Genomic DNA, 12,565 nt, shown 5'->3' with positions numbered 1-12,565 from the left:
ACCTGCTTGTCACATTGCTCTGCAGGAACTGCTGCAAACACGGTCGGTGCAGCTCAGGCACTGACAGACCGAAAGAACTGGGGTTTGGTTTTACGATTCCCCTGCAAGTACTGGAAAGACATCGTGAATGAAACGCCCGTTCATTTTCACGAGTGCTCTGGAAGAGAGAGCAATAAAATGCATTTCTCTACCCTTTTTCTCCCTGCCTTCCACAGCCCGTGGGCTGAAGCGCTGGGGGCTCTGCTGCCTCCTGATCCAGCCAGGCAAAAGCGTGAGGCTGATCCCTGGCGGTCCTCACATTGAGTTAGTGACTCCACGGTCAGCCCAAGGAGATCAGAAGGTCTCCGCCAGCCTCAGCGTTCTAATCTGAAGTTTCTCTGCTTTGAATAGATGGGTTTCCTCCTACAGCCCTTTCTCCTGTAGCGCAAGTTGTGAGTAAGTGCTGCGGGCAGTGCGAAACTGCGCTCAGGAGAACAAAATTACAGCGCAATACGTATACCCCTAAGAGTATGCAAATGTAAATGGCTTACACAGGCAAAGTGAGGTGAAGGGAAATCCTTGTTCCTGTCACACGCATAGCTGAGAGCTGCAGCCTGTACTGGCTCAATTTTCCCGTAGGGATCCCACTAGACGGGGGACCAAAAGGATAGCTCGGTGGCCTGTGAGCCTGCGCTTTCGTTCGGAAAGTCTGTTCTGTGCTTAAGCCAGAACGTGAGGCAGAGCTGACCGCTTCTAAATGAACAATTAAATCAACTCTTCCACCTTTCAGAAGAAGAATTTATGTAGGGGCTGCTGTTGCAATACCCACCTGGGGGGGGGGGGGGGGGGGGAATTAAAAAAAAAAAAATTAAAAAAGAGGATCCTGAGCGACAAGCCACTCCGCAGGCAGGGTGATTAGCCCACAGGGTGTGGGAACCAGAGCTGGGCACGGGCTTGTAGGCAGCCTTGGCTCTGCCCTGGCAGCGGAGCTGTGGGCGATGAATAGATGTCAGTCTCAGCTGAACAGCTCTGATGTGGGCTCAAAAAGCCTGGGCATACCACTTCTCTCACTCAAACTGGAGCTGTAATATACTGGGTTGGTGAGAACTGCGCAGTCCATCCCTGCAGGTAGAGGTGAGGGACCTGCACTTGTGCCCCCAGGCGTGGGGAGAGCTGGCACAGAATGCTGGAAAGACTAGTTCCTGCATGTTGGCTTCTTGGAAACCCCCTTGGTGGCACAGATCTGGGGAGGCTTTCCCAGATCGCAGGATGGAGAAGCTCCGTGGCCATTTGGCGTGCCAATTTTTGGATGACAGCACCTCCTTTCCGAGTGGGGAAAGGGAAGGTGACCGGTGTTGCTGGGTTTCAATAAAAGCCCTTTGAGATTTTGCCTTGCCTTTCAGGCAGGCAGGCAGCCATGCTGATATGCAGCAGAGGGATGCAGTAAATTAAGGTAAAAGGAGGCTCCACCAGTGCCAAGACATTCTTGCTTTTCCTGCTGGGAAGCACAGGCTGGCCAGAGGTTTGCCCTCTGTAACCGGCTGGTGACATCCCTCCACCCCGTGTCCACCAATCCACCACCACAACCCGGCTCAGAAAACACGAGCCAGGCTTACAGCCTTCCCCTGGGCTCCCCTAAACCAAGGGCACGAGTTTCCAACGCCAGAGCTTTGCAGGAAGAAGATTTCTGCGCTCGGGGAAGGAAAAATGCCTGTGGGAAAGGGGACTAATCCCTACCACAGCCTTTGAATGCAGGGGAAGGCTGGATATAGCAAAGGGCATTGGGTAACGGACCCACCTCGGGTTTTAATTCACTGCCCCGCTTGCTGCTTCTCCAGCCACTGACGTCCTACCAGCATGCATTTAACACGTCTGTGTCTCTTCTTGATCAGGACACGGATTTCTGGCGTTTCTTTGCTTGATACAGACGCCTCTGGAAAAGGACAACACAGCTCTGAGGAAGAAATTACCATCATGGGATTTTTTTTCTCTTTTTACAGAAATCTCTTACTGTTTGCTGTGTTCAATAACCTTCTCTCTTCTCACTTCACCTCAGGCCTTAAGTTTCTTGCCCTCAACGAGCTAGTTCAGTCAAAGCCACGCTTGGTTTAAACATATGAAGGTAACAGGCACCTTACAGCTGCCTACAAAAAACAATTCTTACTTTTAAAAACAGTCCGGTACCTGTTACAGTGCGGCGCGAATCATCCCCTTTTACTCTTTGAACTGGTGGGGGGCTGTGGGATAGCCCAGCGCATGCTCACGTGTGCGGGGAGGGAAGTGCCAGCCACTTTCTCCAGCAGGACCAGCTGCAGCCCTTCCAGCACTGGTTTTGTACCCGTCGGGCGAGTGCCAGGAACTGGTGCACATGGAGGTTGCGGTGCCTGCCAGCCGTCAGCTAGCTTCTCTGCTGCCCCAGTGGGTTCCTGTCACTTGGAGCAAAGAGAGAAATGCGAAGGTTGATGGGCTAGATGCTCACTTTCAGGTCCCCTTTGGCACCACCAAGCCAGTAAAGGGGTGGTGGGCTGGGCGTAAGAGAATTTATTCCTGGTTTAACAGCCCGTCGTTATAGCTAAGCCCTTTGCGCAAACGGCAATTTGGCTCCCATCGCCTGAACGCTGCTCCCTTGCATTAGGCTTTTTATAATAGCTGTAATTACAGATGCAAACTCTGCTTTTATTTTATGGGAGCCGAGGTAAACCTGCCCGATGTCACAACCGGCGATCCTCAAGCACAGCCAAGTCTGTGAGGCAGCGTCTCCGACTGGGATTTCATGTGCGAGTCATAGCACAGACCTGCCGGTTTCCACGCCAGCCCTGCCTGCTCTCAGGACCGATCTCTCTCACAGGTATTTTCGGCAGCCATCCTCCTGCTGCTCTCCTGCCTCTTCCCCTTGCCTCGGCTTGTCAGGATTAGACGGTTTAACCAATGCCCCCAGTTGTCATCAATCTCAATATTGAATGCACCGAGATAATACAAGCAACTCTCTGCTCTGTGAAGACAGGCATTTATGAAGTATTTGTGAAATCATTTCAGCTAAAGAAGACAGACGGCTCTATTTTGTGTCTAATATTGCCTGACAGGTGTGGACACACCCTGGGATAACTCTCTTGTCATCCTGACTAGAAGGTCAAGACTCTACATTTGACAGAGAGAATCGCCTTTGGCACTCCGACAGAAAAATGAGAACACAGCACCATCCAGAAAAAAAACAAACAACAAACCCCTTTGTAAACCAGATGCGCCAGATTTAACGTTTCCCAGAGCTTAATTCCTTTTAAATTTTGTAGCTCCCCTTTGAAGATTATCCACAGACCCAGCACCAGGCTAAACCAGAAAGTTTAGCTTTTGTTCTTCTATTAGTCATTATTATTGGCTTGTCGTTCTGAACATCCTGGGCACAGCGAGCAGCGGGTCTCTCTCCTCTGTACTCCTCTTTTCTCCTTTCCTCCCCATCCAGCACTGCCCACCCTCCCCTCTCCTCTTCCTCCTTCATTTTCCTGCTTTCCCTAGGGATGTCCACACCACCCCGCGCTTCCCCGCCATCCCCAGCGCCCAGCAGAGCTCGGCTATAGAAGAAGAGAGCAGAAGCTGGCCTCGGTCACAGCGGCGGCACTGCTGGGACCCACCACGGCTCCTGGGGGAAATCCTGGCCCCACCAGGATGCGGAGGGTGGGCTCAGGTCGAAAAATTTGCCAAGAGCTCAAGAGCTCTTTAGCGGGGCCATGAGATGTACCAGAGAAGAGTCAGAGCTCTCCTGGGGCTGTTTCTTGGGCTGGTGCGAATTTCAGCAGCTAAATCTGAGCCCACTTCACCGGTGAATGTCAGACCCAGAAGGAAACATGGTTTCCTGGTAAGGCAGTGAAGATGACTCCTATAAGTGAATTTGGTCTTGATTTTCATGGAAATGAGGTTGTCTGTTCATAAAAAATGGACACATCACTGCTTCATATTTATGCAGAAGAGCGTTACATGAACGTATCCAAGAATCAGATCATTTCTTTGCAAGGAAGAGGTGGGAATGAATAATTTTTACCATTGGTGTTATGGAATGAGCTTTGTGGTGGATTTAGAAAAAAACCTACTTAGCCTTTTCCTTCTTTTTGCTGTACAAAATGCCGCAAGCTACGGAACCGAACAGCCAGCTTCTGTATTCCTGCTTCCCCACACCGAAAGAGCCCATTGAGAGGTGCTGCAGCCATCGACCGTGGCCAGCTCAGTGTGACCTTGGGGTCCCTTTCGAGGCCAATCTAGTGCTGCTTTCAAAGGGTGGGTGGTTTCGCGTGGTTCGTACCGACATGGGCACGAAGGAGGCAGGAGTTTATTGGGAGCGCGGAGGAGGGAAGAAACCTCAGGGTTTCCTTGCCTCCTGTTTGGCTCACGCTGCCTTCCTCGCTGTACGAAGCGCTCCAGGCGGTGCAGCTGAAGACCCCTGCAGGGATCAGGGCTGGATGTAACCCTGCTCCGACCGGCCGGCCGGCGGCTGTGGCGGCTCCACCGTTCTGAACATCCTGGGCACAGCGAGCAGCGGGTCTCTCTCCAGTATGCTCCGCTTTTCTCCTTTCCCCCCCATCCAGCACCACCCACCCTCCCCTCTCCTCTTCCTCATTCATTTTCCTGTGCGGAGGGGAGCAGGGGCAGCTGGGGTGACTGCTGCTGATCTGAGCCTCAACCGCTTCGGTTTCCAAACCCGGGATCTTTTTGACACGCACGGAGCGCACGGGCACCCGCAGGGCTCCAGCAGCCAGGCCTGCGCCTTGCCCCCCACCCTTAGCCACAGGCACCCTCGGGGGGAACCCGAAAGCACAGAGCGTGGCTGGCACACCTGGCACTCACCGAAAACCAAGGGTGTAAGGAATGTGGCTGATGCTGTTGGGGTAATGAGGGACCTGACCGACCTGCTGCTCCACCAGTGCTGGTTTAGGTGGCCCTTGGAGCTTGGCCTCCATTCCAACACCTTCCCCTTCTCCAGGGCCAGAAGAGGAGAAGGGGAGGAAGGAGGTGGCACCCAGGCCAGGGTAGCGAGGGGACGGCTGGGTCACTCCTCTTCCTGGGGATCTAAGCCTTGGCCAAGACTTCTTCAGGCTCCAAAGTGGGCAGCAGTACTTCACAGCTGGGGGTCCTCACTCCTTCAGGTCTGCAGTGCCTCGAGGTCCTTTGCCCAGTCCATTTCCATGGCCCACCAGGTTTTGCTTTCACACCCTTTAACCACTGCAGTCCCCAGCACCCAGGTTTCCCACAGCGCTGCATTTACCTTTCAGCAGATCTGGTCCTTTTCTGGCCATTTAAGAAAATCAGTGAACATTTTTCTGCTCTTTACAGTAACGTCCTTCTTTGCCCTGGCTGAGCTATGATTGTTTTCACTTGGTCCCTGTGCAAAGCTGGGAAAGAGGTGCCCATTTCCATCCGGGAGCACAGCACATACCCCCTCCAGCTTGCACGGAGCGTGCCCAGGAGGAGCAGCAGCAGCATTTTTTACCCCAGGCATTTTCCACCTGGTGTCCAGCCCTGGGCTGGGCTGCAGCCGTGCCTGGGTGCCTCAGCAGTACCGGTGTGTTCCCAGCGTGCGTCAAGCTTGCCCAGGGCTGGTGGGACAGAGCATCTTGCTCACAGGCACACTCCAAATGGGCACCATCTGGTCACTCAGCCCTTGCCAGCAGCGCTCCAGGCTGCAGGGCTCACACCCTACTGTGGCTTAGGTTGAGGAGGAGCAGGGGTTCACCCCTGCCAGGGAATGCATCCAGGGAAAGCCCCAGTGGATGCTGCCTGGCACAGGGGACGCGAGGCCGCATGAGGGTTGAGGGTGGCCTGGCTGCAGCCACGGGTGTGCGCTGCCTGTGGGAGCCCCTCCGCCTCCCTCGTGCAATGCAAACAGCTCAGAGCACGCCGCAAACTAAGCATGACAGAGAAGCAGAAAAATCCCAGTTCAAGATTTATGTAAGTTGGGGGGGGGGGTGTGTGCTTTTCTTTCTGGCAATAGCTATACAAAATCAATCACCGCTGTGCATATACCCTCAGGAGACTGTATGGGAGAGGCATCCCTGCAGTGCAGCCCCTCCTTCCCGCAGCAGCGCAAACCGTGGCTCCAGGACACAGCAAACGCAGAGCTCCTGTTCTTGGCGCTAGCTGGCTTTCCAAGACAAGAGCATGGATAATACCCAGCTGCTTTTGAAATCCCACACGGTCACTAACACGTAATGTCATTATTTTGTGATTTACCGGCAGAACAGGTGAGGGTCCGTAGGACCCCTGAGCGACAGCACAGGCTGGGGAGGGAGCCTGGGGCTGCCGTCGCGCTGCGGGCTGGCCTGGCTCCAAACAGGAATCCAGAGCACAGACCACATGCACCGACACCACTGGCAGAAAGACAGCCTGCAAGCAAGAAAACGAAGGTTTAACCAAGTATTTACCAAGTGCCATTAACCCAAAGAGAACTGAGAAAGCCTCAGTTCCTAGAGAGTCATTTCTCTGAGGCTTCGTGGACTCCAAACGGAAAATCTCATCCTTTATTTTGTTGTTTTTTCTTTTTTTTTACCATGAAAAAGATCACCATATTTAGCAAACTGCGGCGTGGGCTGTAGTCACCCTAGGAAGGTGTGCTTGAGGAGTGCTTGGCAGCTTGCTCCCGGGTGGGCAGGAGCACAGCTTTCCTTCCAGCCTGGGGGAACAGGGCAGGGAAAAAACTCCAGGAGATCCAGATCCTGGTTTGCAGGGGACAGCCATCGGTTTTACAGCCTAAGAAGGCAAGTTACTTGCAGTAAAGCCATATAGCAGAGTTCAAACAGCCAGCATTTGTTGATGTCCTCATAGGGATAAATTAATAAAACATCAAATTAATTTGCCTAGAAATAGGACAGCAATCACAAGCCAAACTTTACCGCAACGATTTGCATCACAGTAACGAACGCGAAGCTTAATCATAGCTGTATATTCCTATTTCCCTATGGAAAACGCTACGCCCTCTCCTCATCATGGGTAGCTTATAACTGATCGTCCTTGTAACTATCGCTGGTTTTCCCCTAGCAATAACATCCCGGGGCAATCCCACGCGCCCTGCTCAGCAGTGCACGTTTGATCCCACTGGCAAACCCTGGCACAAAGAGCATCCTGCCTAATTCCCCCAGGTGCAAAGGGGTACAGGTCCTTGCCAGTCACTACGGCAACATCAGGTTGCTCCTGCAAAGAGTACGGCCTCCCATGGACACGTAACTGACCTAGGAAAGAGAAAAACATTTCTGTTAAAATTACCTCGGGTACTCGGTAGTACCTGGCCGAGGGGGATAAGAGCATTCCTCTCTCACTACCTAAAAACTCCTTCAACCGGATTCATTAATCATTCTTATCAGCATCCCCTTCGTTCCTGGGCTAGAAGCATATTTGACCTAAAAACTTCTCAAGTCCAAATGCACCGTGTGGAGCGCTGAGTATCTTCAAGGTCATAAATCAAGACAGGCAACTGCTGTGTTACCTACACAAAAGTCCTCAGTGGAGGAGCAGTGACCCTGAGAGAGAGAGACTTCATTAACAGATAACATTTGTCTGACCGCTCTGCAACCTCCTAGCCAAGTAAAGGTCTTATGAACAGGTTATTTTGTAGCAGACAAAATAAAATTAGTGTTTTCCTTGTTATAAAAAGACCGGTAGTTGAAAACTGGATTAAAATATTTTTATTTTGCTTTTTAGCTTCCCAGCGTTGGCCCACAGAAAAAAAAAAAAAAAACATACGGAAAACCAAAGAGTAAGCATTCTAACCTTTTTCAAGTGCATTTCTAATTTCCTTCCCTCTGTGATCAAGACGCATTTTTTCATATTTATTACAGCTGTTTGCTTTGTCCCTTGTGGACTATCTGGAGAGAGCACAGCCCTTACAGCTCCTTACAGGGAATCTGTTACTGAGCACGTATGCCCGAGTACCAAACTTCCAGGAGATGTTAAGATGGGATTCCCTGACATCAACAACAAAATAAAGGATCTGTGTGTGTATATATCTATATACACATGTACATACATGCTTATGCCACTCTTATAGCTGGTGACTCTGGGAAGGGTGGGGTACTGGCTGCATGGTTTTGCTCGCTTTTTAGGGCTGGAGCAGGCACTTTGAACACCCCCAGCTGAGCATCCCCTACTACTGCTCTCAAAAACAGATGGCACGAAGATTTCTAGGATGGCACCATGTAATCAAAGGGTGGGGAAAAAAAAAAAAAATCAGGCTAAGTTCATCCCATGCTGCAAGCTAATGGAATATCTGCTGCGCGGGACGGTGAACTGAAATACAAGGGGGTTACCTGCATTTGGGTGTTGATTGCTGTTATACTCAAATTTATTTATTTCACTGGCATACATAGGTGTGTGTATATATGCATGTATGTATATATAAAAGCCACATAATGCGAACCATCTGAATTCAATATATTACACTTGATTACTTCTTAAAACTGTATGGGATGAGAACTATCTGAATTCAATATATTACACATGATTACTTCTTAAAATAGTTTGGGAAATGAATTTAAATACTGGTTGAATTTCTTAAAAAAGAAATTCAAGTATGGAAACCAAAATATTTTTAAAAGTTCAAGCTTTTCCTTTAATAAGTTTAAAATATTCAAAACCCCCACGGTAATTGCCGAAGAGTGCAGCTAAGACAGAAAAGCTAAACATTTGCATGCAAAATGCTTTACAAGGAGAAAGTATGTGCATGCTTTAAAGTAGAAATAGTGTTGGAGGATGAACAATTAAACTTTCAGAAAGAATTATTGAAATCTCAGCCTGAAGGTCAGCTTGGAATGTTCCAATGGAATCAGATACTTTTTAGCAACACCTAAATGCAAGCAAAAAAAAATGCCAGCTACGTGTTTTCATTTACTTTCCAGGGAGAAATCTTTGACTCCCAGATCTCCCTATCCCACTGACAAGTTCAGACTATGGTAACTAGCACGCATAGTTAACATAGTTCTGCATTAATACAACACATCCTCTGAGCATGGCTATACAAACTTGATTGCCTTTGCCCAGTATCATGTTCCCCAGCAAATTATCTAGAGATCTGGCAAGGAAATTCGACATAATTTTCTTGAAAAAACTAAACCAAAATATTTACATTCTGTTCAAGTGAGGGAATTTATACTGTATTAAATAAATCTTTGGGGTGTTTTAAAACTCTATTCAAATACATAAATGCCGGGGTTTAGCTACCCAGCACTTACCATCTCTTTGGAAGTATGATGACAACACTGAGAAATTCAGAGTTTTCCTTTCCTAAAATCTGATTCATTTCCATTAGCATTTGTAACTTGGTCCTTTCGCATCTCCCCCAGAATTAAAACTGTTTTTGTAATGCTCCCAAAGACAAACAAGGTTAATCAAGCTGATTCTTTTTCACTTCGCTTATCATGCCCAAATCTAACGAATGCAACACCCTGCAACGTGAAACGGTCTTGCATTTTTGTTAAGTTTCACTGGCAATGAGACAAGGCAAGGAATGCGAAGCCTTCTGTGGTAAAAGGCGAGGAAGGCTGGTTACTTCTAACCCGAGGGACTTTAAGATATATGACCAAATACACGTACACCAAGGTGGGAGGCTTTCCAAGCTCTGGATGGCATCCCTGGGGGTGTGAAAGAAGAGGTGGCTCAGAAACTGGATAAAAAAGGAGCAGAGCTCTTTTAGAGGAGTCGTTTAGAAGAGTCAGAGTTGCTTTCTCCCAGCAGGACTTGGAAACGGGGGAGAACGAGCGAGCAGCCATCTTCAACATGCCCAGGTGAGCTGGCACACGAGTACCACCCCGTGAGGAAGCCACGGTTGATCGGTAGTAACCATCCTTCCTCCTGCCAGCTGCTGTCCCTACGCCTAGCCATGCTACAAGGGGCCAGGGGACATCGAGTGGTTTCCACCAGTCACTGTGGAGTAAACAAAGACAAGTCTCAGAGCTGCGTTAGGACTGGCAACTTCTCCGCGTCCTGCACCCTGCCCACGTGGGGCAACACCAAACAGCATTCCCTCCTTGCCCAGAGCCTGGGGGAGCTCTCTCAGAGCAGGCTTATTATCACAGAAACCCACCGGCAGAGTCTCACAGCACGTCCCAATTCAACCTGCCGTAGAAACAAAGCGACAGTTTTCCCAGGAGTGCTTTGCCCTGAACAAGCAGAAAGCTAAGGCACGGCCGGCATCCGAGGTGCAAAGGACATTTCAGCCAGAGTTCTGGGGTCCAGGGAAGGTAGCAGACCAGTTAGGTCCCTGACTGATTACAAAAATCAGAGTTTATTCCAAAGGAAACTTGCGGAACTCTTTTCAGAAAAAAAACCAAAAAAACCAAAAAAACAATCCTATCCGAAAATACAATATAACGTTAAGAGAAATTAAACAGAAAGTCACAGTGACTTCTAGAAGCAAGTACCTGTCTGCAGAGGCAAGCGAGCAGGCAGGGAAGCGCAGGGGCTGGGTTTGAAGGGAACCTTCGAGTGATCTTCTGGAGAAGCAGGGACCTCGCTCCTGCTGAGCCCCCTCCGCCAGGGCAGCCAGTCACCCTCTGCACGGGTGGCGTCTTTGCCAGCAGAGAGAGATCGCCAATATCTGAGCGGCGAAGCAGAACAGCTGGGATAAGTTCTGACCAGTTTGCATCTCTCGGGACCAGTCTGTGTATCGTCTGCAGTCACCTCTGTGTGTTTTGCAGAGCACACAGCGGCGCAGCCCAGCGTACGAGTCCTTAGACTTTGCCGGATTAAACAGGGCCCGGGTGGCACTTAACACTTCCACTAGGTTTGTTCTTCCCTCGTTAAAAAAAATTATATCAATAAATCTAGGGTTTACTTTAGCAGAAACCTCAAAGCAATGAACTGGTTTTCCCCTTACCTAGCTTTATCAGAGTACAGTACCCAGAACTATCCTCACAGACAGCTCTAAAGAGCCAATTCTCTACGTTTATTTCACACATCATATAAACTTATTTTCTGAACCTTCTTTAAGCGCAACGGCTAATTGGAATCTATTTTAACTTTTTATTGGCTACATTCTTTTATTTATCTGGGGTTTATTGCCTACACAACTCGCTTTCAGCAGCACTCGACAGCTATTCGAATGACAACCACGTTCCCGGTGAGGCAAGAAGCCTTACAGTCGTCAACTGTTCTGTAACCCAGCGTGGTGGGGCAATGGGACAGACCTGCTAGGCTCCAGAAGCTGCCTCAGGACCCCACTGAACAAACAGCAGTCAGGGCACACCCGACACCCTGAGAGCCAGAAGGTGTAGAGCAATCTGCACCGTCTTCCCGAATCTGGGAAGCTGAACACACCGGCGTGAGTCCTGCACGGGTCTCCATCCTCCACTTCAGTTAACCCAGCAGAACGCCTAGTCCTTGGGAGAGAGCAGAGATGAGTGCTCTTAGCCCTACCAGCCTCTGCTCGAAAGCAGCCCTGGAGGAGGACTGGGCAGGCAGGCTGGGGTAAGGTACCTTCACTGTCGCTCTCCTTTAGCTTAACAACTTCCTTATTAATAAAAAAAAAAAAAAAAAAAAAAGCCACAAAGCAGGAGCAGTTCATTGTTTCTCAGAAAAGGAAGCAGCAGAGTAGGTTTACAGAATGAGGTGCTTTTGAGAGTTTGGTTTTTTTTTTTTCCTTCTTCCAGCTCTGCACACAGCAACCTCAAACCTGAAAGAGAGTCCTAGTAGAAGTATCCTCAGAAGCAGACTTCCAGTCTCCCAAGTGAAGGCAAGAGAAAGCATGAAAAGGAACACCTTGTTTATTAGGATACGCAAAAAGGAAGCTGGTAGAACCTCCAGAACCCCTGTGTAAATCAACAGTCCAATAAGACATCATGCAAAACGCTAAAAATTGATCAGGAATTAAAATCTTTAAATTCTTCACGTTTCCTGAGCTTCTTAGTACTAGAGTTCAGTGGTCAGAAGCAATGAAGGAGGGATGGAGCGCCTTCCTTTGCTCCAGACTTCACCGTAGGCCAGGAGATTGGAGGTGATGGGACATGTTTTTCTCCTCTTCATGCACTCAGTAGTGTAAAAGGGGAGGAAACAATCTTCCTAGGGCTAAGTCTCCAGCTCAGCAGCAGTCTGGACATGTTGATCTTGGAGTTTTTTTTTTCCCTGAAAGCTATTTTTAAGCTAGTCTAAAAGCAGCTTCTCTTTTCTTTGATGCTTAATTAGTTCCAATTAAAATAGACTACAGTTTAAGTAGTGTATGTTGAAGTTTGAATGGTGCTCATCAAAATACAGTAAACTATAAAAAAGCTGCACTTAACACTGAAATATACATGCCCTTTTTATCTCCTCAAGACTTCCAAAAGGATTTGGGTTATGAATCACAAACATTCCGCTCAGCATCAGTCTCATGAGTCAGGAAGATAGTCATCATTAATCACTCCTCAAGTATTTTTAACGAGGTGGCTCCTGCTTTGCCATTCACATCAGCCATTTACATAGCAAAAGAGGTGTGCCTAGTGCTCGACAGACAACAAGGACAAAACCCTTGGCTTTGTAGTGCTTACAGCTACAGTAAGATCACACAAAACAAGAAAAGATTCTCTTTGCAAATTAAAAAACAAGTATACGTTACAACTATGGCAAAGTATCAAGT

The sequence above is a fragment of the Falco punctatus genome (assembly GCF_963210335.1).
Source record: "Falco punctatus genome assembly, chromosome: 1".
Taxonomy (NCBI): Eukaryota; Metazoa; Chordata; class Aves; order Falconiformes; family Falconidae; genus Falco; species Falco punctatus.
Note: the sequence above shows the minus strand (reverse complement) of the source record.